The sequence below is a fragment of the Excalfactoria chinensis genome, chromosome 1, assembly GCF_039878825.1.
Source record: "Excalfactoria chinensis isolate bCotChi1 chromosome 1, bCotChi1.hap2, whole genome shotgun sequence".
Taxonomy (NCBI): Eukaryota; Metazoa; Chordata; class Aves; order Galliformes; family Phasianidae; genus Excalfactoria; species Excalfactoria chinensis.
In genome coordinates this window covers 54,935,362-54,958,945 of record NC_092825.1, presented here as the reverse complement: position 1 = coordinate 54,958,945, position 23,584 = coordinate 54,935,362, and the positions used below count along the sequence as shown (strand labels likewise).

General features: G+C 40.2%; 1 protein-coding gene and 1 long non-coding RNA gene across 3 annotated transcripts in view; one reads left to right on the top strand and one right to left on the bottom strand.

Annotated features, from left to right (window-relative positions):
• Positions 1-3,542: 3,542 nt before the first annotated feature.
• LOC140264040 (uncharacterized) lies at positions 3,543-20,613 on the bottom strand. Its single transcript, XR_011905992.1, has 3 exons — positions 20,197-20,613; positions 17,727-18,342; positions 3,543-5,404 (listed from the first exon to the last, which is right to left on the bottom strand). It is a non-coding gene; the product is annotated as an uncharacterized lncRNA (long non-coding RNA).
• Positions 20,075-23,584, top strand: part of CHRM2 (cholinergic receptor muscarinic 2) — a 94,804-nt gene continuing 91,294 nt past the window's right edge. For both annotated transcript variants that reach the window (XM_072359474.1, XM_072359482.1), the window contains exons 1-2: positions 20,075-20,238; positions 20,697-20,849. The gene's annotated coding sequence lies outside the window, so the exon portion shown is untranslated. The remainder of the gene's footprint in view (positions 20,239-20,696; positions 20,850-23,584) is intronic.

Genomic DNA, 23,584 nt, shown 5'->3' with positions numbered 1-23,584 from the left:
TTCTTCAAGATCACAAAATCCACCAAGGCATGGTCACTACAGCCCAGGCTGCTTCCAGTCTTAACCTCTCTAATACTCTCCTCTGCATTAGTGACCAGTAGGTCCAGTAAGAAAATAGCTCAGTTTATAGTACATTGCATTGTAATTAGTTATTGGAACTTAAATTACATATAAATTGGCAGGACCAGTATTAGATTAGATGTTTCTATTGAAAACTTCTGTGCTTCATCAAGTGGACAGATGGTTGCATGTCTGCATGGGTCTAAGATTTACAACAGAGTATTAGTAATACCCCCAGGAATCCCAGTTTTAACAGACTGATTTAAAACTCTTGGAAGCAAGTCATTCCATCAACAGAACTTGGGCTTTCAATCAGTATGTGCATAGCTGTAGTAAGCCTTCGTTTACCCTGGGCATACTAATAATAATGAATCACTACACTAGATCACTGGCACTGAGCCTAGACGTTTGACTCTAGAACCAAATGTTGCACAGACTGTGGATGAGTAGATCTTGTGTTCTGACATGGACTCTTACTTGTTATTTCATTTCTTTTTATCTCTTAACTGAGATTTAAAATGACTGTAAGATAGCAATCCCATGATCTCCGTTCTTTTCATCAGCAACACTATAGAAGACTGTTCTAGTAACATAATGATGCTCCTTCTAGCATGTGACTTCTCCAACCCAACAGTCATACGGACTCCTGTTCCTTCAGAATTATGGGCATTACCCAACTTTATGCTTTTTGACAGCATTCTTCTGGCCTCTCAGAAGTCATTCTCAAGAGTTTCCTTTTTACAAGAAACATCCTTGAGGTTATAATATGTTTCTATTTTTTCTATATTGATGGTGACAGCCATTTTTCCTCCGGAAAATCATTGGGATTTATATGAAAGGTGTGGATTAAACTCTTGCATGCACCTGACAAGAAAACAAGTGATATATTGATGTAGTTAAACAAGTGACTGTTGATGTAGTCCATCTATACTTCAGCAAAGTCTTTGGCACTGTCTCCCACAGCATTCTCCTGGCAACCCATGGCTTAGACAGGTACAGGTACACTCTTTGCTGGGTAAAGAACTAGCTGGATGGCTGGGCCCAGAGTGTGATGGTGAATGGAGTTAAATCCAGCCAGTGACTGGTCACAAGTGGTGTTTCCCAAGGGTCAACAATGGAGCCTGTCCGGTTCAATATCTTTACTGATTATCTGGTTGAGGGGTTTGAGTGCATCCTCAGTAAATTTGCAGATGACAAAAAGTCAGGAGAAAGTATCAGTCTGCCTGGGATCTGGAAAGGCTGGATAGCTGGATTAAGATCAGAGGCTAAGCGCTGGGTCCTGAGCTTTGGCCACAACAACCTCAGGCAATGCTAGTTTTGAAGCAGAGTGGATGGAAGATTGTATAAGAGGAAATGGTCCTGAGGGTGTTGGTCAATGCTTGTCTGAACATGAGCCAGCAGTGTGTCCAGGTGGCCAAGAAGGCCAATGGCATCCTGGCTAGCATAACAAATAGTGTCACCAGCAGGTGTACAGAGGTGTACCTCTGTATTTAGGGCCACACCTCAAATACTGACCCTTCACTGCAGGAGAGACACTGAGGCCCTGGTGCATATTCATAGAAGGGCAGTGAAGCTGGTGAGGGGTCTGGAGTACAAGCCTTATGGGGAGCAGCTGAGGGAACTGAGATTAGTCTGAAGAAGAGGATGCTCAGGGAAGACATTATCACTCTCTACAGCTACCTGAAGGGAGGCTGTGGTGAGGTGAGGGGTTGGCCTCCTCTCCCATGAAACTAGCAATAAGACTAAAGGGAATGTCCTCAAGTTGTATCAGGAGAGATTTAGGCTCAACCTTAGGAAGATCTTCATCTCTGAAACAGTGGCCAGGTGCTGGAATGGGCTGCCTGGGAAGGCAGTGGATCCCTGGAGGTGTTCTAGTAACATTTAGATGTTGTACTGATGGACACTGTTTAGTGGGAAATAATGGTGATAGGCTGATTGCTGGACTGACGGTCTTTCCAATCCTGGTGATTCTATGATTCTATTAAAAAATACAACTACGTATGATGATGTCATATACTAGAATTTACTGATAGAAACTACTTGATGAGTGCTGCAATTAATAGGCAGTTGCAGTCTGCTTCCTAGACAGACCCAGGAGTAACTTCAATAAAATGAATACGGTTGATCAGTTTTTGTCATATTACACCCAGATTTACAAGAAATTATTTTCCCTTAGAAAGTTTCTCTGGAAATCTGAATTAGAGATTGAGACATTGCACTGAACAAATAAGAATAAAAATGTTGATATTGAAAAAATTTTATAAATGTTTAGACCACCAAATATGAATGATGTTCTCTGAGATTAGAGACAAATTGTTTGTTTTTGTTATATTTCAAAATATATTTATACAAAACAAAGGAACAAAAATACTACTGAGCTCACCTTAGTTTGAAAGAAAAACTATTTCCTCTGTTTGGAAACAGAATAAAAGTTAATCTTACTTTGAAACATAAAAATGAAGTGTCTTTTCCATGACTGTGGACCTAACCAAAGGTATGACACTTTCAAAATTCTCATTAACTTAGCCAGGATTTGACCTTAGGACCACAAGTCACAAACGTGTGTTGCAGATCTGTCATTGTTGCTGTATGGTATTTTTTTTTCTTTTACATTCAATATAAAAGAAAACAAACAACAACAACAAGCAAGAAAAAAGTCATATTAATTTTTTAGCATTTAAAATCTCTGGTTTTTCTCTGTCTCTGAACAGAACACCTTTTCTCTTTAGTTTCATTTCTGGACATGTTTTGAACATGAGTGAGATTCATTTCTCCCTATGAAAATGCAAAGTGAAAGAATTTTTGGGTGGGTAAATATAAAATTTCATTGTACTATACTGGATGCTAGATATTATTTTTGTGAACCTGCATAAAATGTTTAAGTTTGGCAAGAACATTCTTGCAAATCAAAGTAACAGTGGATACAATTAAGGAGAATCTAAAATGGAACAAAGTATGTCCTAGAAATTTGTTTGAACAGAGATAAAATATTTTGTATGGCAAGTATTCTGCACTTATTACAGTCTTGTCAGAATGAAGACTGTGATTCTTCCTTCATTTGTATTAATTATAATTGAAAATAATTTCTTTGAAATAAGTGGAGTTTCCTGGTGCAAAACCAATGTGATTAGCAGAGAAATCAAGTTGCATATATTTGTCTTCATTCCTTGATAATAAAACTGCTGTATTTTATTTCAAAGTTTTAGAATAAAATGACCTAAAACATTTCCTCAGACATTTGGATATGTGCTTCTTAATTTGATATACCCTTTGATACAAACTTCAGAAGCATTATCCTCATTCTCAACAAGACTTTGGGAATATTCAATAGCTATCTCAAACAAATTAATCCTTGGGGAGATAAGAATCTAATGGATTAGAAATAATTAAAATTTAAAATAAATAAATAAATAATCTTTCTCCACTACTTTCGTTCTCTGAGTAAGTTTATTTACAAAGGAGCTGCCCTTTAACCTGTTGCATTTTGGGTAATACGTTAGTGTATTTTCTGGTATTCCCAGGAAACTTCTTTAACTTTATGGAACAGTTAGTTCTAGTGCAACCTAATCACAGTTATGTGTGCTCATGTCAGGATTAATTAAGAAGGCACAGTGGGTACGAACAGCATCTTTATTCCTCTTAAACAACAAACCATTTTCAAATTCCCTCCTATTGCTTCTGCATGAGGTGTCATGGAATTTTCTACTGGTATACCTAATTAAGTGAAGTAAATACCATTTAAAACCCCTCTGGCTCCCTGAAATTAAAGCACATTTTTCCTAGGGAAAAGGCCACAAAAGATTTCCCTGATCCAGTCATGACTGTGGTTGCTGTGTTCAAGAAACTTCCCACATGCCTTTGGTCATCATAAGCAAAAGCAAAGTTTTCTGAACTGATGTAAGATTTACTGTCATTGAAATTATAGTTGTTGATACAGTTTTCTCAAGCAAAGATTTTAGGTGTATACTGGCTGGAACCATTAATTTCCAAATAGAAACTATTATATCTGTTTCATGGCCTGGAGATGCTCTGAGAGTCTGGGTGTTACCATGCTTCCCAGAAGGTCTTTGTACCCATTCACCAATGCCAGCAGTCAATCCATCAAGAATATGCTCGTGGGAACAGCAGTCCTCCAGAAGAACTTGTGCCTGATTGACTGATATATTTTCTTTTCTAAGGGTTGACTTCTTGACCTAATAAATTACTGTTTACACTTCAGCATTTTCAAAACACTTGCTAACACAAAGGATGAAGGCAGTAGGTCATGAAGCTCTATTAAATAGTATACTTTCAGTGCTCTACCACAAATGAAAGTAAAGATGATACATCAGATATGGAAACCACTTTCCTCTTCAGTTACTCATCTTTCATGCTTTTCCCTCACTGTAAGAGGCTATATCTTGTATTTTAGAAATATGCAAGAAAATAATTAATGTTTATTAGATGCAATTAAGCACTACCCAAATCCATACTTGTTCCAGTGAGTAAGAGCATCATACTAGGTAAGAATGGACTCTCTTAATGCTTTCTGAGTCTTCTTAGAAGATGAGAAGGCAAGACCTGGCTGGCAGTTGAAGAGGCATTGCTATTAGGAATACATTTTTGTCTTTCCTCTTCACTCATCTGAGTTGCTATAGTATCTGAATTAGATACTGCACAAAGAAAACTTAACCTAGAAATATCTAATATGCCAAGTTGAATATTTGAACAGCAAGAACATGTTCATAAGAGCCAGAGAAAATATGCCACTGCTATGACAGCATTCCAGTCACTGTGTGCCCTGGCAACTTCTTCCTCTCACCTGAAGAAGGAAATTAGTACAGTCTGCACTGCTGTCCCATAGATATTTTACCATTCTTTTGAAATTCAAAAGGCAATTTTAGACAAGGTCCAACTTTAGAATCATCTGCTGAAATGTTGAAAGCAATTCAGAAAAAGAAGTGTGTAGAAGACCTTAAGACATAAAATACACTTACTATTAGATGAAAATAGAGAGAGAGGAATGGATGATAGATCAATCTCTCCTTCCACATGCAGACACCTTAAGTTATACATGCATGCACAGACAGATTCTCCAATGATTTTACCCAAAGACCCCTCAGTTTGTCCATTTGCTCTTTTTAGTTTCCATTGAGGTGCAGTCATACTTAATCTTCTAGTGTCAACTCTTTCTGAAAAACAAATGCAAGTGATACTTTTATATATACAACATTTGCTAAAACATGAACAATAAAAACAGTCTTTTTCACAAATCTCTTCCACCTTGACAAAAGGGCATCTTCTGAGGGTGAGACAGTCACTGAATTATTTCTCAGCTGCTATTATCCTCTTGAGATCTATAAATCTGGAAAATAAATAAATAAATAAATGGATTACTATATGCTACATTAATCAAATGTAGTTTTTCAAACATTTAAAATGTTACATGTACAGCTGGGTGAAATATACGCTTTAAATTTCTTAAGGAAGTGCTGTAATGTAGACCAGACTTTTTCTTAAAATTCTGAGTCCTGAAGGGCTCCTTTTACCCTTTAATAAGAAAAAGGATTGTATATATTGTGCTACTGTTCACTGTCTACCTTGAGACATTGAGATTTGCTCCTGACATCTAAAAAAACTCTTATTACAAAAATAGTGTTTCTCTCTCTTTTAGTTGCATGTCAGACTGCATCCGTTCTCTTCTCCAAGATATGTTCTGCAGCAGTAATCTTATGTACAAGCAACCAGAACAGTCTTCTCAGATTCAAAAATCTCCTGCTCATTTAATATGCAAAATTTTCTTGACTATACAATTAAGGTACAGAAAAATCATCTTTTTTCCTCTGTTTTCCAGCTGCTGGTCCACAGCCCCCTGGAGATACTTTGGAGATACTCTTTCTAAAGAATTCAGAAATTAGGGCTATGAAGAACTAATCTGTTCTCACTAGTCTTATATTTGCAGTTCCATTAGGATTTTTATTTGGTTATTTATTTAGAATATATAAAATGCAAAAGGTCAAAAACTTTTGTACTAGGATCTTATTGTCTAGACACTAGGCATTAGGCATTCAGTAATACATGGAAAGAAGACAAGCTACAAGGGAAAGTGTTCTGTTTGATAGTGTATAAATAGAACTGGCAGAGAACATAACTATAGCTCTGTTGCTGCTCTCCCAGAGCTGAACTAATCCTAATAAAAACAATGGGTGATTGTTTCTTGCTGTCTTTCACTGTATATGAGAGAAAGCCATTGTAATGATACTGCCTATTAAAGAGGATGTAACTCAGGGAGGTAAACAGTAATTATACAACAAGAAAAGCAGACTGAATAGGTCTGAACATGTTCACAAATAGACTTTCTCTGTTGGAAAGCAGTGGTGAGCTCTGCCTCTGCCCCCCAAATACTCACATAGAAGCACAGAGTGCTTTATCACTGCGATTACTGCTATGTGTTGTGCTGCTGTTCCCAGAATTACCACTTTCTTTCAGCAGTGTTTGTGGGAATGATATCCTTGCTCAGTGTATCAGTAGTTAGAGGTTTTGACTCTGAATTGCCTTGTAGTTCTTTTCTAAGCATTGCATGGCTTGTCTAGCAGTGGTAAAAGGCGGTACACTCAGCATTAACAAGGTCAAGGACATAGTACAGTCATTAGCTAAAGCACCAGTCATCTGCCTGTTGACCATGGTTCCCAGAGCAAATGTATTTGCTATTTTGAGAAGTTTTATGGCCTAGTGGATTAAAGTTAGGAACAAATATTACTCACCTGGTTTCCACATCCAGTACAGTGGAGATGCAAATAACAGTTATCTGTTATTGAACTAAAAAAGGATAAATTCACTCTAGCACAGTTCTTTAAAACCATGCTTGAACCTACTTTTGAGAATATATCTTCTAGGAACTTGAGACTCTAACAATATCTTTGACGAAGTTATCTTGATTGATGTGTTTGATTAGAGATGTCCTCATATCATGGATGATCTGCCTAAATAAAGGCTACCCAGACAAAAGTACTACTCAGCAAAGGGGTCATTCAAACTCATTGCATGTAGTTTCATCATGCAGTGTAAGAGGAACTGAACCTTCATATGAGAAGATTATTTAACATACTCTGTGACCTCAGGGCCAAAGAAGCTGAAACAATGTCATTTAGCTGATCATGGTAAAATTAAGGAGAGCAAACACTCCACTTTCAGTTTAAGCTAATGAGTATTTTCTTTCTCCTGGAAACAAATTATGTCAAAATAGCAACTGTTCTTGATCTTTCTTTTCTGGGGTATTAATTACCCATATCTATGGAGTCAAGAACAAAGATAATGCATTTTCATATTGTGGTAATTACTCTGATTACACCATGCAGGGGACCAAGCAACAGGTAATATTTGTATGGTTTAGTGAAGGCAAATATTTATCTTCTATAGAGATGCTGTGGTTAAGCAGGTCATATGCTTTTTACACAAATCCCATTTCATGTCCACTTCTTGATCTACCATTTCACTTGCTATGGAATCAGAGTGCCAATTCTGAGAATCAGTTTCTAATTTGTTTAAGTAGGTAGTACTAAAATACCTACATTTATATACTCATGCATGTATGCATCAGAATTTATATATATATATCATTTATATATATTCATCAGATTTATACAACTGAAGATCAATAACAATACGAATTACTACAATTTTTCATTTCTTCACCCCTTTTTTTTTTTTTTTTTACTGTCCTTATCTATGTCTACTATTTAGACTCAGGGGATGTATTGTGTACTGGATACATACTGAAGAGCATGTTTATTTGTGTGCGTTTTCAAGGTAGATGGTTTTGAGAACTTAATTTCCCTTATCACTATTGATCAGAGTGAAAAGCCTTCCTCCTCCTCCCCCAGAATGGCTGATTTCTTAGAATCACAGTTGATGTTTTGACATAGATCTCTCAAAATAAGAAACCTACAGTGTCATCACCTTTCCAATGCAAAACAAAAATAAGTGATGGAACACTGATAGTACTCACCAAGCAAAATTGGCATTCTCTAGCCTGCTCTAATTTCCACAGTTGTCTCACAGATGAGAGTCACTTAGGTCTTTCTGAACACATCTGACTGTGACTCTCAACATAGTTCTTATGTCATGAACTGTCACAAACTGTTAGTTTCTCCTCAAATGGCTTCAATGAGGTTTACCTTCAGATATTTTGTCCAAGAGAAAGATAGCCCTTATTTAACTTTGTTTTCTCCAGTGGTAGCATCTTTGGATGAACAACGCTCTCTAATAACAACTTCAATTTTGCTAGATTCTGATAAATATATAAACATGAACATATATACAATAACACAGAGGAATAACTGAATTCAGACACTTTCCTGCTCATAGTCATTTCTACTTAAAAAAACTCAAGTCCCCTATGCAAAGTCTGGATGATCTGAAACCAGGGTATGAAGCACAGCACCAAATAGTTAAAGTTCAGTTGTTCCCCTCTGCATGGTGTTCACTACATCTAGAGTAGTTACTAATCACATAGATATAATCAGGAGTGATCTGCCAAAAGCACCAAATCCTTTCCCATAGACACACACAGACGTTGAAGCCTAATCTAGAGGTATAAAAATAACCAGAAAGATCAGGCACAATGTGTCATTATTCCTCTGTTTGTTTGTTGTTTGTTTTGTTTTGTTTTGTTTTGTTTTGCTTTAATGAAATTTACAGCTGCCCAAAGACTGAGCTATCTTCTGTGAATTTTATGTCTTAGGTTTCTACAAAAAGACTCAGAGCCATGAATTCTACAAGACAATATGGAACAAAATAAGTTTTGTAGGATTAGACCTTCCAGGTTATCCTTCAAAAGTCCGGAAGATGGTTTAGGATGATGAAATTTCTGTTCTGTCTATTCTGTAAATGCATATATATATATATGCATATGAACATACATAGTTTCCTTTATTATTATTATTATTATTATTATTATTATTATTATTATTATTATTATTATTATTATTATTATTATTATCTGGCATTGAAGAGAGTTTGGTCTTAGTTCTCCAACATATTATGTTAATTGTAGTGCAGATAAAAGACTGTTTTTATAAAGAACACTTAAAATAGAATAGTTCCAGTGCAAGGACACTTCAGAAATCTTTTGGTCCAATTGCCTGACCATCAGAGCTAACCAAACGTTAAAACATATTATTGAGGTTATTGCCCAAACATCTATTAAACATGGACAGTTTTGAGACACCAACCACCTCTGTAGAAAACCTCTTCCAAAACTTAACCATCCTCACTGTAAAGAATTTTTTCCTAATGTCCATTCTGGACTTCCAGTGGCTCAGCTTTTCTTCATGTCTTTGATTACCAAGAAGAGTCTGACACTTTCTTCTCCCCTTCAGGAAGAGGAATGTTGTAGCAAGTTTGCCTCTCAGCCTTCTCTTTTCCAGAATAGACAACCAAAATGTCCTCAACCTCTCCGTATAAAATGTACCTTCCAGCCCTTTTATCAACTTTGATGCCCTCCCCTTTACATTTTCAAGGATTTTTATTTCCTTTGCGTGTTGTGGAGACCAAAACTGTATTCAAGGTGAGCCTGTAGTAATGTTAAATATAATAGGATAATCAGCTCCTCTGACCAGCTGGCTATGCTGTGTTTAATGCATCCCATTTAATGCTGATTCATGTTGAGCCTATTGTCACCAGCATCCCCAGATTCCTTTCTGCAGAGCTGTTCTTAAAGCTACACATCACAGTTTGTAGCTGTGTCTGTCATTGATCTGTCCCAATTACAGTATACAGTATTTTCCTTTGTTGAACCTCATGGAACTGATGTTTGCCCAATACTCTAATATGTCTTGGAGGGATCCCCCTCCAAGGCCTTTTGTTCATCCAAGGAATCAAGAGCATCTCCCAGTTTACTGCCATCAGCAAAGTAGATGATTATGCATTACATCCCTGTTTCCAAATCGTTGCTGAAAAGTGGCCACAAACTGGAGCCTAGGGAAAACCTGACAGTGACCATCCGCTAGCAAGATGTAGTCCTATTAACTAGAATAGACTGAGCTCTGCTTTTGGGCCAGTTCATCACATAGCATAGTGTGAACCCGTTTGTCTCACAAATTGACAATTTGTCCAGAATGATGCCATGTAGATGATGATAGCAAAGACCTTTCTAAAATCCAGAAAGTTGATATCTACTACCTTCCATTTACCCTCCAATCAGGTGACCTTATCAAAGAAAGAGATCAGATAACTAAGATAGGACTTTATCTTGATGAACTCATGCTGACTACATCTGATAAGATCTTATTCTTTAACTAACTTTCAATAATCCCTAGGAAAGCCCTTTCGCTAATTTTTCTAGGAACTGAGATTAGGCTAAGAGATCTGTAGTTTCCTGAGTCTTCTCTAATTCTGTTTTGTAGATGGCTGTAACATTTGCTACCTTCTAGTCAGCAGGAAACTCACCATACTCCCACAGTCTTTGGTAAATTGGAGTTGAAGAGTCCCCAAAGTGTCTCTCTTTCTCCATAGAGACAACAAACACATAAGCAAAAAATACCCTTTACTTGCTACTCCTTTGAGGGCTTATATAAAGTTCCACTACATTTTCTGTAGGCTGTACAAATGGTGCAGTAAGAAATTGCTCTTAGTAAAGATCAGGAAATTGTATAAATTATGGTAATCTTATACTGCTGATAGAAAAGATTGTTTTATGAAAAGGCACTGTTTTTACCTAGCAGAATCCCACACTGACAACTTAGAAGGTGAAAGAACATATTTGAAGAAGTAGATTTTAGCTATTCCTCACTCTAAAAGTTCATACAAGAGAAAGGCACAATTAGATCAAGGTCTCCAACTCTGTATAAGATTAACACAGGTTTTGATCTGTAGTCTTGCTCAGTCACCAAACAATATTAAAAGTGTGCCTGAAACACACATTTCTAGAGTTCTTCAGAGCTTATTCAGTTTTCTTGGACACATAAGATTGATTGCTGTTAATAATCATTGCAGTAATGTAGTACTTCAGCTGAGACCTTGCCCCTTCTAATTTAAAAGGCATATTAGAGAGGTTGCTTATGCTTGATCTAACACTGACATGAACTACGAAGCCATTGTCATACCTTCTCAAGAGAGTTTATTCCTTTCAATGCAAAGTAATTCAGCCAATAGGTCACTGCACATAAATTTTGAAATAAGTAATTTCAAGAAGTATGTTATGCAAATTGTGCCAGAAGGTCAATACATAGATTGCTCTGGAAGTAATATCTACCTTTTTTTTTTTTTTTTTTTTTTTTTTTTTTTCCCCATGAAAATGACAACAGATACAAAGAGCATAAGAACATTATTTGATAAAGTAATTTCTCAGCTACTAAAAACCATTTTTCAACATAGTCATCACCATTTATTAAGCATATTTACCAGGGATGAACAAAAGTCTGCATGCGGTGCTGATAAAAAATCTTGGTTGTCCAGAACATGGCTTGTCTTTCACATCACTGTCATCACTGCTGGAACGCACTACCCACCACCTCACTGTGCTCAAATCCACTGTTTGGTATCCACAGATGTCCAAAAAATGTCAATGAATGTCACTGGGTGCCATTTTTTTCTGCACAGAGGAATTCAGTTACAATTTTTTCATAGAAGAAGAGAGAGAGAGAGAGAGAGAGAGAGAGAGAGACTAAAAAGAGTAAGAATAAAAAGAGTAAAGTTGTGAGTTGCAAAATATGTAAGAGTAACTTAATGATCTCATTATGATTCTTAAAGATTGAGAAGCTGTAGATACACAGATGATAAATGTCAATACAACTTCATTTCAAATGCTAGAAGCAAGGATGTCTGAATAACTGCATTTGGTGGAGGGGCTTTATTTATTTATTTATTTATTTACTTATTTAGTTTCAACAAATAAGTAGATAAAAAGAGGATTAATAATGTGCTAAAGGAAATATGAGTTAGAATACAGCACTTAACCATTAGGAATGAAAGTGTTTATAAATTAGTCCTGACAAAGGGGACTCAAAAGCAGTTTAGTGAATAGAGAAGAGGTTTTATGTTGGACTGAAAGCAATAGAAAAGGTAAGGAAAGGTGAATGCATTTAATAAGTTCAGTGGCTGAACAGCAGCACAGTAAATGAAGTTCGGTGATGATAAATACGTGGCAGTAGATGCTGGAAAAGGGGGGGAGGGGGGGGGGGGGGGAAATAATTTGCCGAAGATTTTCAGTTAAACACACCAGTGGCATGGATATAATTCCAGACAGGTTTGTGAGGATGTGCTTAGTGTTCAGTAGAGCAAAGGCAGTGGGAGCTTAAACAGTGAAGTCTACACTGATTTATAAAATAATATATGGCAATTATATTAGAACATAATACAAACCATCTATTTGTGTGGTGTGATTTCATCTGGAATTATGCATGCTATAAAATGACTTCATTTTGAGAAAGATGTTGAAGAAGTAGAGGAGGATCAGAGGGAAAAATAGCTGCCATGATACATTAATAATAATAATAATAATAATAATAGGAAAAAAAAAAAAAGAGAGAGAGAGAGAGAGTTCTTAATTTTAGAGAGAAAATGCATAGGAAATAATATGAATAAAGATCCAGTGAATAAACCCAATGTGTAGATGGAAAATTGTTCTTGCCTCTTGAGACACAAAAGCATGATGGAGGCCATCAAAGGTGAATTGAAAGGTATCAGCTTCAAAACTGATAAAAGAAAATACAGTTTTCACAAAGTTAATTGAACTGTAGAAGACATAATTGTACTGTAATTCTCAGGTCAAGGGTGACCTTGAGACTGAAAAATTCCATAAGGTAAAAGGAAGAACAGGACACTTCTAAGCACGCCAGAAATATTCTAAGTTGTAGTAATTAATGGTAAGACAAACAGTAGAAGAGATAAGAAAAACTGTGTAGGAGAACACACATCTGTAGTTCTCTGTTTAGAAGAAGACTTCATGGAGGAAGTAGATTATTTCACACTTACAGAAGCAACTACTTTGCTATTTCTATGGAAATACCTAATTCTGGCCATTATTGCCAGTCTACAGATTGGGAATTCTTTACTTCTCTACTTCTATTAGTATGAATAACACCAAAGACTTCAAAAGAAATTCCAACTGTAAAGCAGAAGAAGTAAACATTTTAGAGACAACAACTACGAAACTCAGTTTGAAGAGCAAAGGAAACAAATTTGAGATGTATTTCTAAAGCCACTTCTACAGAGAACAATGGAATGTGATGCAGAAATGTCCAGCTGACCCTTCGAGATATGACAGTGATTGGGGAGATACCAGTTCAGGTACTGAAAGCAGAGAGTTTCAACAGCCTCTGGAGGTTCAGGACTTTGTGCAGTGCAAAGCCCTGGCTAGTGTGTCATTTGTGTTATTACCAGTGGGTGAAGGGAGAAGCATAAGACAGAGCAGTATTGTTCCTGACCATGATGAGTGTTATCACTCACCCCAGCACACACAACAAATAGGATTTCTTTCATTCTGATTCAAATAAACAGTTCATTGGGCACTAAGAAGAAGGTGATATCCAGGATTATTAATGGATTGCTCTTGTTATATCTTCTTTAAAAGAAGTTTATTATTATTGTTACTATTTGAATACCCATCTCAGCTGAGTAGGCATCACAACCTTAAACCATTTAAACAGGCAATGAAGTTTCAAATTCTTCTCCTGTAACAGCCGCTGCTCCAGTAAGACACAAAGTAGAACAGTTTCAGGAGTAAAAAGTCAGAGAAAATGAGCATCCCAAGGCAAAACTGTCACTGGGAACACAGTGTGGACTGAAACTCCTGCACCCCCAGAAGGATTGTATTCATTTTCCTGTTTTAGCTGTCTGTCAGGATTGATTCAAGCTGCCTACAGAAGTAGAGTGATTTATACACACACAAACATATAGAGAGGGAATGAAATTTAGCAGTTCTGTATCAAGATTCCTATGCTTTGGAATACAGTTATTCACTATGTATGTGTGTTTAGGTAAGTAGTATCAGTACAAGAGTGACTTTGGACAAGCTTTATGGCAGAATTGCCAGTACCTAGGGAAAGTGCCTAGAGAGATACCCCAACGGAGTTCTTGGTTCATGGGCTTCAGTGCCTAAAGAGCACCCAAAGCCCTTGACTCCATACCTGATGAAGATGCATTCATGTACCTCTTCACAAAGTAATATTTGTGTGAAAACATTTCTCACAGAATGGTGGCCCTCTTTAAATCTCTCCACTAATCCAGCAGTCCTTGGTGCTCCTCTGGAGCCCCTAGAGCTCTGACAAGGATCTAGCTTCCCTGAGAAAAACTGACATTTGAAATGCCCCCAGTCATTTCCTAGGTAATTAAAATGAAAAGAAGCACATGATTTGCCTAACATCTGCCTTTCTATGACCAGACTTTAGCCCCATGTATAATGGGAGTGAAGTGAGTAGGTTTCTAGTGGCTGAGAATCTGTACAGAAAAGTTCCACAGACATTTTTGCAATAACATAGCCATTTGCTTGAAGCCTGGATGGAAATTACTTATTCATAATCCTGAGCTTCATATTACTCTATTCTTCAGGGTGTGTTCAAGCTTCCCTTACACTTTTAAAGGACATGACGAAATCTTCCTAATTTCAAGCCACTGACTCTGGTAAATGGGTATATGCAATGCACAGAACCAGCCCTCTCTGGCTTGCTGCAAACAGTCACCCTCCAAGGGGTGCATTAATAACAAAAGACATGGCCTCACAAAGAACAACACACCAGATGTGCAGTTGATTATTGGTTTCCGTTTACCTGAACAGCTGCAAGCAGGCACAAGAGCAACAACTTATGCTCACAGATGTATGTGTGAACTCACAGGCTTGTTAGTGAGCTCACCAACAAGCATACAAGCATACGAGCAAGCACAGACACACCAACAGATGCATCCAAAGGCGGGCCGGCTGCTCTCCAGGGTGCTGCATGGGGCTGCTCCGCGCTCCTCTGGAGGCTCCCTTAGATCTGCTTTATTTTGTTTTATTTTTTTCCCGATTAGAGGCACTTCAAACTAAAATGTCCAGAGATTTGGGTCAAGGATGTTATTTTCTTCTATGTTCAACGTTAAGAAAAGCTTTTCTGCAATAGAGCCCCCCTACACACATACAGAAACACTTTGTAGAAAATTTAATTCAACTCTTGGCCTTTTTAGAGCCTTACGTCACAGTTATAATACATATCTTTCTATAAGCATTATAGTACAGATGCTTGTTTCCTTTTTTTTTTTTTTTTTTTTTTTTTTCCACATTTTTTAACACCCAGATCACATAAACCAAGATCATATACCTTCAAGTACTTTCTTCTTTGCTTTCTCCTGAAAGTCACACTTCTGTCAGCACTCAGATGTATTTCTGTCAGCAGTGAACATATGCTCTACCGGGACCCTTCATTTTTAGTAGCTGCCTTTCCAAGACTGGACAAAGACTACAAAGGTTATCAGCAAATATATTTTGTAGATTGCTCTGAAACAGATTTCAGATCTGTCCCACTCTATAGTTACTCACTCACATGGAACCCCACAGCATTTGCAAATAACAATTAGTCCTACACACAGAAGTGCAGATCTGCATTTTCTGGGGCTTTATTGGTAGACAAACTATGTGCATGTTTGCATTAAAAATGCCTCCTCAGCTTTACAGTGCCGAGCAGGATGTTCTTCCAGATACTATGTTTATCCTTAATAAAAACAGGTTTGATTTTCTAGTTCACCACATACCGGCTTTGCACAAGAGGAGATCAGTTTGGCTTTGAACATTAGACTGATCCTCATCTCAGCCTGCTTGGAGTTTCAATTTCATCAGAGTGGTCTGTTTTAAATAATTTTTGTGTGACCCAGAAGACCCCATATTCATGTAGATCATAGGGAAAAAAAAAGTTAGTTAGTTTTCGTTGGTATGGCAGTGCTTAATGTTGCCGGCCAGTAAAAACAATGCTTGTCTTTGCTCTCTGTGTTGGAATGCTAAGAGATTTCACCAGGGAAAGAGAAATCAAGAAGTTCCTTTATCCCTAGCACTAGCAAGCTGGAAGCTGAGATATGTCAGTATTTCAGTGCCATCCCTCATCAGATTCTGTGTTTCATAATGCTCTTATGAACACACTACCCTGGGCACAGTTAAGTGATTACATGTCCTTTTCTGTTAAAGATTTGACCATCCTTTATTTTTTTATTTTTATTTTTAATTATTTAATGTCCACTGGTAAGTGGCGATTAATGATTTATTTGCATGGAGCCTTGTTCGCTGATGTCTTGGTTTGTATTTGTTACTTCTTCTCTTCTTACTCTGTGTTTCATACTGTTAGTATCGTTTTCTGGTTCATTGTCTCACTCACTCAGGTATTTTTCTGTCATCTGTCAAATGCCTGCCTCTCTCATGTGCAAAATCATTAAAATCATCTGTCTGGTGTAATGCTGGAGGTAAATGTGTGCAAAAGCCCCAGAGAGGACTAAATATCAGTGGAAGAGTGTGACAGATCCTCTCAGAGCAGTGGGGGCCCAAGGGGCAGGGTTTGGAACAGCATTTTCAGGGCCAGCACCCATCCCTGTCAGGAGTGATGTGCCCAGCTCTGCTAGGTGAGCCCTGGGTCCCCAGCTCTTGCTTCTCACCTTTACAAACTTTAGGGCAAATTCTCATTTTCAGAAACCTCCAACAGAGAGTTTAAGGCTTTTAATTTGTCTTCCCAAACCCATGGACCTAAAACAAGCTCAAAATCTTGAAGGAGAGAAATATCCTAAATACACATGGTGCTGGAATGGAAAGGAAGATAGCAGGAGGGATGCTTTCCTTTGCTCGTGTACCAGATGGATGTGAATTTCTCAAGAGACTGAAAAGGAAGCCTGAACTTTCTTCTGGGGCCTGCCCTTCCTTTATAACCCCTTATCCAACCCTCCAGAAAGGAGGTGAAGTAGGCATTGAGGTTGCTTATGAAGGGACTCCATGTTGTTTGAGAGCTGGGAGGACTTTTGTCTTGACATTTTATTCCAAGCCCTTGAAGGGACCTTTATCCCTACAGATGTTTCTATTGACTGTGGGTTCATGTGGGGGTTGAAAAGAAGAGGTACCACAACCCTGAGCATAATAGAAAAGCTCATCATGGAAGTGGTCCACAGGGACACCCCTCCTCCCTGTCTACCCTTTGACCACCCACGCTATGAAGCACTCAGGGCTTGTACTCTCAGGGCTCACCCCCAACAGGATAGCTCTATGCCAGAGGCAAGGAGATATCTGGGAGATGTGAAGATAAAAGCAGGACACAGTCTGTGGCTAAGTCTCACTACAGATCTGTTGGCAGCACTGGATATGGAAATAATTTCTTTTGGAAACCTCCTCTATGAAAGTTGTTATCTCAGCTTCCTTTCCCCTGGAGCATCTATCAATTCCTCTGCAAGGGGTGAAAATCATCGTTGGTAAATATTCTCATTCTCATGCATTTTTACTTTATTTTCTTATGAGCTAAGGGCTAAGTGTTTTTTTCTGTGATTTTCCCAATGGATTTGCCTATACAGATGCTTAGCCCACTGTAGATGCACATAAACGGGGTGGGGTGTGCATTTTAAATGTCTTCATCTTAGGAGCAACGTTTTTTTTCCCCCCTTAGGAGGTGTGTCTAACACGTAGTGATTTAAAGACAAGAGCTGCTAATAACAGAGTCTCTGTCAAACAAAAAAGCTCTGCTTACCACGGAGTTGCCGGGTGCCATCAAGATGTAGTGGCTGAGACAGATTACGAGCACGGCTATGCGGACACAGGGAGGCAGCTCTGCACACACAGCGCTTTTCCAGGAAAGCTGAAATTTCTCTTCTCCCCGGGAGGGCTGTAGACAAGGCAAGGGAGGGGGCTATTGTAGGCTTTCCATTATCGACCTCTTCTTTCCTTGGGAAATCACATTCCGGGAATACGTATGAGTAAGGGAGATGCTCCTCTGCGTGGAAGTCATGCTTGGGGGGAATGCCCTGCAGTCCTGCAGTCGAGATCCCATACGGTGCCGAGCAGCGCGGCATTGGGGAGCCCCCTGCAGCCGAGTAGAGCCGCGCCGAGCCACAGCCGCCTCCTGCCTGGCTGCGCCGTGGGAAGCAGCGAGCTTCTGGAGACTAGCAGGGCCGAGGCTTGAGCTCCTTTCCTGCCAAGGGAGGGATATCCCCAAAGGGTGCTGCCAGGGTGCTTGTGCTGCTGCCTAGTGATGTTGCACCCTCCCTCTTCCTCGCTTTGGGAAGGGCTGACCCATGCAGGATGTTACTGAGCTCTAATTAAATCTCTGGAAATCAGCATGCTCAGTCAAACACTCCACAGCGTTCCTGGGAGGGAAAAACAATAATAACAATAATAATAAGGGGAAGAGGGGGCAGGCATCGTCCCTTTTAAAGCTACTTTAAAGCCCTTTTAAATCTTGATTAATGAATGTTAAAATATTCATTCAAGTGCCAAGGTCTCGATCTTCATGGGAGGGTTGGCTTTGGGGTGGCTGTTCTCTGTCCCAGAGGAGCAGTACCCATGGCCACAGCATGCCCACAGCTTACTTCAGACCTTCCAGAGTCAAATCAGATATCCTTTTCTGGCAGTTCACCTGAGATGGACAGACAGCTAACTATTAAATCTGCTGTGAAACCCAGGAGAAATGTCCTGCATGTCCAGGAAAACAAACAAACAAATGAAAAGGTTCTCAGGCCAACTGACCTGATGCTCCTGAAGAGTTGCAGTTGCCCCAACAATTACACCTTGTGAAAGTACTCTCAGGTAAAGAAGCAGACTTGTATAGCACTGAAACATGAGTGCCTTCAAATCTCAGAGCTCCCTGCCTGTGGGTGAGTCCTACCACCCAGGGCAGGAAATGCACTGGGCCCAGCAGAGAATTCCAGAATCCTGGTACCCTAAAGGTACACCTCCCTTTTGGAGGCTAAAACCAATGGTGAGATCTATCCAGGAACAACAGCTTAGTATCTGCAAGTACTCTAGGCAGTTTCTCTGCTCAGAGCAAACCCATTACAAGAAATAACTTCTTCAAAGCGAAGGGGGGAGGTTGGAGAGGAGTTAGTGAGTAGTGCATCCAGTGGTCCTTCAAGAAGAGAGCTGGGTGAGAAAGACAGTTCATGCAGCACTCAGGCAGAAACTGGAGTCACCTTCATAGAGTGCTCCCTTCTTTCCTGTTTGTTCTGCACCTCTGTCCTCTCACTCTTCAGACTATAGATCAGATGAACTCCCTTCCTCTGTTTGCCACTCCAGCAGCCCTGAATCTTAGGGAAGAAAAACCACCATCCCAGCCCACAAATCCATTCTGGTCCAGATCGAAGATGAAACAAACCTGAAGATGTTTAGATCTAGATTACTTCCATGGAACCTGCAAGTTCCCTTAAGCAAAGTAAGTACTTTGCAGCCTAATGACTATTAATTAAAAGGGAGTGCTTTACATCCAAGGAGAATTAAGTGCTGTTCACAGAATGTATCTCTTCCTCCTAATTGTTTTGTCATTGTTCTGGGGAAGCAACATCCCATGAATATTTCAGCACAATAATCAGTTTAAAAAACTAAACTGGATTTAGTACATTTTCCCCACAGTGCACAGAGACTCCGGTGACTGAAATAATCTAAAACCCAGATCTCTTTTTTCTCCCATATATCAACTGAGAGAGACTTAGAGCCATCATGGAATAATAAAATAAAATAAAATAAAATAAAATAAAATAAAATAAAATAAAATAAAATAAAATAAAATAAAATAAAATAAAATAAAATAAAATAAAATAAAATAAAAATAATAATAAAAACAAATAAAGGGGGGGGGGGGGGTGAGCTGAAAAAAAATGGGGAAGAGGTAAAAAAAATCAGTTCAGATGTGCAAATTGTAGATAAAGACTTCTGATGAGGAAGAGGGGAGTGTCTGAAGAGGAAGAGTGTGTTGAAAGATAACAAGAATCAGTAATTTCTATTCAGCAAAGCCACCAAATCAGAGAGCAGTGTTGATCTTATTGGAGGAGAGCCTTCAACAGCAACTAATCCTGTCATATTGAAAGAAAATTGTAAATGTTCTCTGCAGAAATTGCCTGCCCATTGCAGCTAATCGAGCCCACTTGGCGCTCACACACCCACGCACAGCACACAGCACCCCACCCGGACCCACAGCCGCACAGCCACCAGCACTGTGAGATGCTTACCTGGGAGCCTGGATCCCCTCCTTGCTGCCAATCCTCATGAAGGTGGCAGCTTGTCCTCATTTCCTTAGGAGTACTGTGGGAAATACGAATTATAATCGGCTCACTTATGAGCCACAGTATCCTCTATTTTTAAATTCTCCAGTTTTGTCTAAACCTTTAAGCTACCTCTGATAGCTCTATGTATGTATGTGTGTATATTTATGTGTGTACATACATATATATGTATTTTAAAGCTGATCTTGGCTGAGCTGGAGCAGACTCCCAAGGGCCAGTGCCACGGAGAGAGTGCGGTGTGTGTGTGTGTGTATGTGTGTGTGTGCCTGCGCATGTGGGAGGGAGAGAGCGAGAGAGGGAGAGACAAAAACTCCATCAACCCGGACAATGCCACCTCTCGTTTAATGCTTTCCAACTGTTATTCTTTCCCCTCATTATCACGGCACCAAGTAATCTGTCTTCTCCCCCCCACCCCCCCTCCTAACCTCCCTCCCTCCTCTTGGAAGATATGGAAGAGAAAGATAAAGCGGCTGCCTGCGGGCGCTGATGCGCGCAGCTCGCATGCCTCTGCCGCCAGAGCCGGGGCCACTCCGCAGCCGCCGCTCTCAAAGAGCCGCTTGCAGCGGGATGGGATGCAACTTCTGGTGATTGGATCACAGGTAAGAAAGCTTCGCTTTTTCATTGATGTTTCCTCTCTCTCTCTCTCCCTCTCTCTCTCTCTTTATTTATTTTTTTTTTTATTCCCTTCCTCTTCCTTTTTTTTTTCTTGTTCTTTCAGTCTTTATTTTGGTATTTTTCCCCCCACCCTTTTCTTTCTCGCCTTCTACCCTCCTCCCCTTCCTCGCCGCACCTACAGTTTCATCTGCTGCCGTCATAGGAAAGCTCCCGCCAAGAAAATAATGTTCAAGAAACAACCTTACGTTTTGCTTCCTAATAGAAGGAGCAGATCAAAACATGGGAAAACTTTTGCTGAAAGGGTTCATCGCAGTGCGGTCATCGGGGGCTGGGAGCGAGGGGAGAGGAGGCAAAGCCCCAGCAGAGATTTCCTCTGCTGAGTTACAGCTGTGATACTCATCCCGGAACCGAGGCTAAATGGTAAAGCCAGGAAGGAGAGACGCGGTAACCCGATTTAGGGAAATCCTCCCATTTACCAAGCTCTTCTCAAGTTGGCTTTTCTGTTTGTTTGTCAGTTTTTGTTTTAAATAATGTAAATGTTGCGTTCCAACAAAGGGACGTCTCCCGGGCTACCTGTCCCAAATCCCACTGTGACATGTTTGCCCGTGAGTCCTGCAAAATGTCCTCGGAAGCTGGGAGCGTAGCCTGCCCTAGGGGTGAGGAGGGCAGGGACGGAGAGAGCAATAGGAAAAGGAGACTTCTTCCATGCCAGTGCGGTCCCTCCTAGGGACCGTGCATCTGTTCAGGGTCAGCGCCCATCCCCGTGGCCTCAGGTCTCAAGGGGGGGGATGAGGGTACGGAGGTCGTAGGGAGGCTGGAGACCGGACATGGGGTACCGCCAGAGGGGAGGAAGGCAGGGGGTTTCCCCGGTTCCGACTTCACTTCTCTGGGTAGGTGCCCCCTGGGCTCCGGTCACAGGTGGATCCGGGGGAGGCGGTGAGGATGCTAAAGGGTCGGGCTCAGCGCTACCGGCTACCACGTTCCGACTGATCTCCTGGGGGGAGGGGGGTAAGCCTGTGCCGGCTGCTGCGGCCGGGAGGAGCGAGCCTCGAGAGGGAGCTGCTCAGGCAGCGGGAACAAGAACGCCTCCCGGACTGCCCCGGGAGCTGTGGTGTCGGTTACCCCCTCAAAGTCCAGCCATTTTCGGAACTCAGTAGGGCCAAAGTGCTGCCCTGCCCCACCAGCGAGTTTCTTCCAAACCCTCCTTCACTCTCGACTGGGAGCTGCCGTTCACCTGGGGTCTCCGCAGAGCCACCAGGCATGTAGGTCCTTTCTAGGCTCCTCGGGGTGATCACTGCACCCCGTGGGTGAATGGACAGGGGACTTTCACCACACTGCAGAAAAGCTCTTTTTATCCATATTCTTTTCAAGTGCTTACAGTTCCTTTAGGCAAACTCTTTTTTCTTCAACTGGTACAGGAGGATGGAGAGAGGGGTATCTCTTGCTGAAAATTCAGCCAGAGAAGTACATCTCCTCACTTATGTGTCAACCAGTGTGGTTGCACATTTTTCTTTTGAGAAAAAGGTGAGAGGAAATAAAAATGAGGGTGAGTTTTAGCAGGGTTGTTGTTGTTATTTGTGGAGGTTTTTAAAGAGACTGTCAATGAGGAAGGTTAATAAGGGAGATTAGGAGTAGGCACTCTGTCTGCTTTTATGGTATTGCATTGCCTGCAATCCTAGCTCTGTCTAAATACGTGCCAGCCTCAATTACATAGTTTATGACACCAGCCGTTTTCAATGACTCGTCTATAAACTGTGTTATGCTGTGCAGAGCATACTCTCTCCTTTAGGCTCTTTTTGATTATAACTTTGGTCGAGCTTCCCCTTTGCAGGACCTCTGGATTGCAAAAGCAACCCTGTTTGCTCTTGCATCTGGAGAGTGAGAAGTCGTACCACAGGTTTGCCAGCTTGTCGAGCCCACAATCTTCTCTAATACAAAACCAAGATATTAGGAAATAACCGATCCACTTGTAACTGTGAACTTGGCCAGAGCTTGGGGAGATCTGAATAACCCATGGTCAGGGTGTCGTAAGGAGATGGAAGAGGTGGCAGTCATGCTGTTCCATTTCATTGCCTCAGAAGGAGGCCAAGTTGCAGAAAGGGAAAAATCAGCCACCGCTGAATAACTGCATCTATGAGTGAAAGTGTATTTTGTTTATTTGTTTTTGCCTGCATGCACCATTGTCATTTAGGTTTTTCTTTCCACCACTGAGCAGAGTTTCTGTGTATGTTTCATGGCTGTTAGTTGCTCCACATGCTTGGATCTTTCACCCATCATGTCTCCAGTTCAGTAGTCTTGTAAAGTGATCAACTACGAAATCCCCCACTGTTGTCAGTATAGTCCCAGATAATTACTCTGCCCCATTTTACTTCTGTAACCCACTCACCTATTCACCCAGGCTTCCTCTGCTCCAGTAATATCATGACCTACATGCAAAAGAGTTATGTTCTGGTCCTGTTTCCATAGCAATACAACATGGGAAATGCACACAAACAAGTAATAATGAAGCCGATTCCCTTCTTCTGAAATCAAAACCTCCTTGAAAGTTGAATGCCATTTAAAGGGAAGTAGGGATCTGCGAAGTGTTGGATTTCCATTCAAAGCCCAGATTTCTGCGCCCTCTAGTGCTAGAGGCAGGCAAAAGAGAGCATCTCCAGGCAGGAGGGATGTGAAGCATGGTGAAGAATAACAGAGGACAGAGAAAAAGAAATGACACAAA